Source organism: Nerophis ophidion, linkage group LG03 (genome assembly GCF_033978795.1).
Source record: "Nerophis ophidion isolate RoL-2023_Sa linkage group LG03, RoL_Noph_v1.0, whole genome shotgun sequence".
In the NCBI taxonomy this organism is placed as follows: domain Eukaryota; kingdom Metazoa; phylum Chordata; class Actinopteri; order Syngnathiformes; family Syngnathidae; genus Nerophis; species Nerophis ophidion.
In genome coordinates, this window is record NC_084613.1 from 69,878,675 (window position 1) to 69,884,291 (window position 5,617).

General features: G+C 42.0%; 1 protein-coding gene across 1 annotated transcript in view; it reads right to left on the reverse strand.

The window, feature by feature from the left end:
* The window catches only part of fancm (FA complementation group M), a 99,819-nt gene that overhangs the window by 93,954 nt on the left and 248 nt on the right, over positions 1-5,617 (reverse strand). The gene's annotated exons all lie outside the window — the stretch shown is intronic.

Here is a 5,617-nt window from a genome sequence, read left to right on the forward strand (position 1 = left end):
GGTCGAGGAGATCTACCTCATTCCTATTTATAATTTATATTTATTTATTTATGAAAAATACATTTTTGTTAACAAGTTAATGGTGTTTAATTATAATACAAGCATGTTTAACACACATAGATTCCTTTCATTCATGAAGACAAGAATATAAGTTGGTGTATTTGATTCTGATGACTTGCATTGATTGGAATTAGACAGTGGTGCTGATAACGTCCGCATTTTCAAATGGAGGAAAAAAAAAGTCCTCCTTTCTGTCCAATACCACATGAAAGTGGTTGGATTTGGCATCTCATTTGTCCAACTTGCATACTCGTTTTTAAACACTTTGTTATGAGAGTAGCATATGTGTGTGGGCCCTTTAATGTCTGGCAGCAGGTGAGTGACGTCAGTGACTGTGCGGGTGGGCAAGCAAGTGAGAAAGCGGTCGCTGAAGGCGGGGGAGAAATACATTGGCATCAAACTCCGTAGCTTGCTAGCTTGTGCACGCTAGCTTTCTGAGACTCTTATTTTGTTAGCACAGGCAGGATGAAACAGGTCTTTTATGGTGAAGACAGGAACTGTGCAGTCGGTCTTTAGAGTTTTGACAGTAGGTACGGAGTCCCTAGAAATAAAATGTGTTTCTCTGCGTCCACCCTGTTAGTGATTTTTTTCTTAAATATGAGCTCGCAGCAGCCAGCGTCATCTCACAAGATCCTCGGGTGCCGAGAATGTCAAACAACTGACGAAAGTGAAGTCTTGGTATGATTGATGATTGCTCATTTTTATGTATATTTTTTAATGCCTGGCTTGAGATCGACTGACACACCCTCCGAGATCGACCAGTCGATCGCGATCGACGTAATGCCCACCCCTGGCCTAGCAGGTCTCATCTATATTGATCCAAGTCACGGAGTTCTCGAATCGTGACAACTTTGGCTTCTTCATATGGTCCATTTAGCCGAATCATGATTTCACAGTTTCGTGTCCATGTTGCTTGTATCTTGTTTTCTTTTCTGAGGATGCGTGCTTGTCTTGCAATGTCGGCGTTCTTCTTTGTAAGATGTTCATTGATGTAAACCCCAGTTCCTTTCAGCTTCCTTCCCTGCCGTAGTAACTCCGTCTTATGTTTTCGATTCACAAACCGGATCACAATGGCTGGGTTGGTTCTGCTGTCCTTCCTGGGGATAGTATGGCACGCCGAAATGCTGCCACTTTGAAGAGATATGTTCTTACTTGTAAAAAAGTTAATTACTTGCCGTTCAAGTGTCTCAAGTTCGTCTGCCGGGGTTTCGGCGTCCTTGTCAGCGTCCCTGCTGCGAGTCCTGGCCACTCTTGCATACGTGCGATGTTTGGTTTCCAGTCCGCTTATAATCAAATTGTCCATTCTGGTGTATTGTTCAAGTTCGTCAATTCTTGCTTCTAGGTCGACAATTTTCTTGTCTTTCTCCTTGATGATGTTTTTTAGCATTTTGATCTCGGTCAACAACTCCATTAGTGTGTCTTGCTGCTTGGCCACTGTCCTTACATCTTCCGACAGGGAATTGATAGATTTTCTAATCTCCTCCAAGTCTTCCTCGAGTTTCTTGTGTTTTGCAGTCATTTTCTTGAATATCGCCGGCTTTTTTACTCACAGTAGGTAAACAAGTCACTCTTCGTCTGCTTCGAAGTCACTCTTCATCTATAGTTGGAGACGCTGCATCAGAGCCGTGCTGGTACTGCCTCAGGTCTCTAGAGCAGGACCATCTTCTCCAAGCTCCTCAGGTTGCCAGTTGCGTCTTCTGAGTACCAATAAATCACACTCAAACACTCTCGCGCGGCGACCCAAAATAAACAAGTGATTCAATTATAAATAAAGATTTCTACACATAGAAGTGATCATCAACTTAAAGTGCCCTCTTTGGGGATTGTAATAGAGATCCATCTGGATTCATCAACTTCATTGTAAACATTTCTTCACAAAAAAAGAAATCTTTGACATCAATATCTATGGAACATGTCCACAACAAATCTAGCTGTCAACACTGAATATTGCATTGTTGTATTTCTTTTCACAGTTTATGAACTTACATTCATATTTCGTTGAAGTATTATTCAATAAACATATTTATAAAGGATTTTTAAATTGTTGCTATTTTTAGAATATTAAAAAAAAAATCTCACGTACCCCTTGGCATACCTTCAAGTACCCCCCGGGGTATGCATACCCCCATTTGAGAACCACTGTTATAAGGGGTGCATTAGTAGTTAAAATGTGATATTTGATGCTCTAAAAGACTACTTGTTTAATGTATTTATTAAATTAAATATATTGACAGGTAATTCCATGCATTTTCTACCGCTTGTCCCTTTCGGGGTAGCGGGGGTGCCGGAGCCTATCTCAGCTGCATTCGGGTGGAATGGTAACGTAAATTTTTTCTTCCTTGTATTGCAGCCAGTATACATTTAATTGTCAAATATTTTGTTCATGCTTATGCGCTGTTAGCTCTCTTTTGGGGGGGCTTTTTCAGCATTCATGTGCAATTTCTACTGCAATTGCATTTTCTATCATTATTTTTAATGACAAACTTAAGGGAAAAAAAGACATTTGGAAAAGATACATTGATATGAACAAACATATTAAGCAGGGGTCTCAAACTCAAATTACCTGGGGGCCACCGGACGCAGAGTCTGGGTGAGGCTGGGCCCCTAGAAAAGATTTCTTTAAAAAAAATGTTGCATACTCCTCAGCATGTCCAGTGGTATATAGACGTTTCAAATTGTATTTCTCTGTGCAAATAAGACACGTTGGGGTGCCCCTGTGCTCAACAAAGAAATATTGCATCTTTCACTTTTCCTGGAATTGTCTTTGCTCATCATTAACCTTTCTCTTCACTGAAGGCTTTGAAAAAGACATGTTTGGGGTTATGGAATATATTTGTATTTAGCCCAAGCACGGAGAATAATGTTATTTCTGCAATGTGTGTCGTCCCACTTTTCCTCCCTACAGCAACACGGCGGTCGGCGGATAATAGCCAGGAAAGTACAGGGATAGCGAGCACAAAAAAGTGACGGCTCCTGGAGTGTTATTCGGCGTCATATAGAAATATATGTAGTGTTAATCGTGTGAGGCAATGCAAATCAAACAATAAATAAAAAAAAAAACGGTTTAAATTGGTCCAGGTTATCAAGGACTGTTATTACTGACAGACAGGTGTCGCAGTGTGACTGCAAGCTGGCAAGTAAGAAAACCCTCGTCTCTGTCGCTTTCACTCATTTGCCGCTTTTCCGCTACTGCAGGGGTAGGCAACCCAGAACATTGAAAGAGCCATTTTGGACCCAAATAACACAACGCTGTCAAGCGCCATTCATATAAAACGTGCGGGCCGCACTAACAATAAACTTTCATATTAAGGTGGGGGCCCCAAAATAACATCACGCGGGCCACAATTGACCCGCGGGCCGTGTGTCTGAGACCCCTGGTATAAAGGTTGCATTAGTAGTTCAAATGTGATATTTATTTGTATACCATCCATCCATTTTCTACTGCTTATTCCCTTGAGGGTCGCGAGGGGCGCTGGAGCCTATCTCAGCTACCATCGGGCGGAGGGTGGCGTACACCTTGGACAAGTCGCCACCTCATCACGGGGCCAACACAGATAGACGGACAACATTCACACTCACATTCACACACTAGGGCCAATTTAGTGTTGCCAATCAACCTATCCCCAGGTGCATGTCTTTGGAGGTGGGAGGAAGCCAGAGTACTCGGAGGGAACTCACTTTTTTTTTTTTTTTGCAAATAATTAACTTAGAATTTCATGGCTGCAACACGTGCCAAAGTAGTTGGGAAAGGGTATGTTCACCACTGTGTTACATCACCTTTTCTTTTAACAACACTCAATAAACGTTTGGGAACTGAGGAAACTAATTGTTGAAGCTTTGAAAGTGTAATTATTTACCATTCTTGCTTGATGTACAGCTTAAGTTGTTCAACGCAGGGGTAGGCAACCCAGAACATTGAAAGAGCCAATTTCGACCCAAGTAACACAACGCTGTCAAGCGCCATTTATACAGTCTTGTATATATAAAGTCTTGTTGTCGTATTTTACGGTTCATATTGTGCCGCACATTTTCGATGGGAGACATGTCTGGACTGCAGGCGGGCCAGGAAAGTACCCGCAGTCTTTTACTACGAAGCCACGCTGTTGTAACAAATGGCTTGGCATTGTCTTGCTGAAATAAGCAGGGGCGTCCATGATAACGTCGCTTGGATGACAACATATGTTGCTCCAAAACCTGTATGGACCATTCAGCATTAATGGTGCTTTCATAGATGTGAAAGTTACCCATGCCTTGGGCACTAATACACCCCATACCATCACAGGTGCTGGCTTTTGAACTTTGCGCCTATAACAATCAGGATATTTTTTTTCCCTCTTTGTTCCGGAGGACACCACATCCACAGTTTCCAAATATAATTTGAAATGTGGACTCGTCAGACCACAGAACACTTTTCCACTTTGCATCAGTCCATCTTAGATGATCTCAGGCCCAGAGAAGCCGGCGGGGTTTCTGAGTGTTGTTGATAAATGGCTTTCGCTTTGCATAGTAATTTTAACTTGCACTTACAGATGTAGCGACTATCTGCTGTTACTGACAGTGATTTTATGAAGTGTTCCTGAGCCCATGTGGTGATATCCTTTACACACTGATGTCGGTTTTTGATGCATTACTGCCTAAGGGATCAAAGGTCCGTAATATCATCGCTTACGTGCAGGGATTTCTCCAGATTATCTGAACCCTTTGATGATTTTACGGACCGTAGATGGTAAAATCCCAAAATTCCTTGCAATAGCTCGTTGAGAAATGTTGTTCTAAAACTATTCGACAATTTGCTTACAAATTGGTGACCCTCGTCCCATCCTTGTTTGTGAATTACTTAGCATTTCATGGAAGCTGCTATTATACCCAATCATGGCACCTACCTATTCCCAATTAGCCTGCACACCTGTGGGTTGTTCCAAATAAGTGTTTGATGAGCATTCCTCAACTTTATCAGTATTTATTGCCACCTTTCCCAACTTCATTGTCACGTGCTACTGGCATCAAATTCTAAAGTTAATGATTATTTGCACAAAAAAAATGTTTATCAGTTTTAACATCAAATATGTCGTCTTTGTAGCATATTCAACTGAATCTGGGTTGAAAATGATGTGTAAATGATTGTATTCCGTTTATATTGACATCTAACACAATTTCCCAACTCATATGGAAACAGGGTTTGTAAATATATTGACAGGTAATTCCATATACTTAATAACAAACTTGATCATATTGATCCAGCTTAGAACACACGGGACCTTCCAATCCCAGCAACCTCCCCCTCCGCTCACTATGTGTTCCTTTTGTTGTGGTTGCTGCCAATGGTTTGGCCCAAAGAGCTGCTGACTGCGCTGTCATGGAAACCAGGAAATACACACCGTTGTCAGTGCGTGTGAGTTGGTCGGTGCGGAGAAGAACGTGGCGAGTGCGCGAGCATCACCATCGTTAAACAGAGGGGGACTCCATTAATTTGTGCTGCTTGATCAAGCTGGTGAGTGTGTGTGCGCGTGCGTGTGTGTGTGATAATGCTCATAATTAGTGTGTGTGTAGTGGCTAC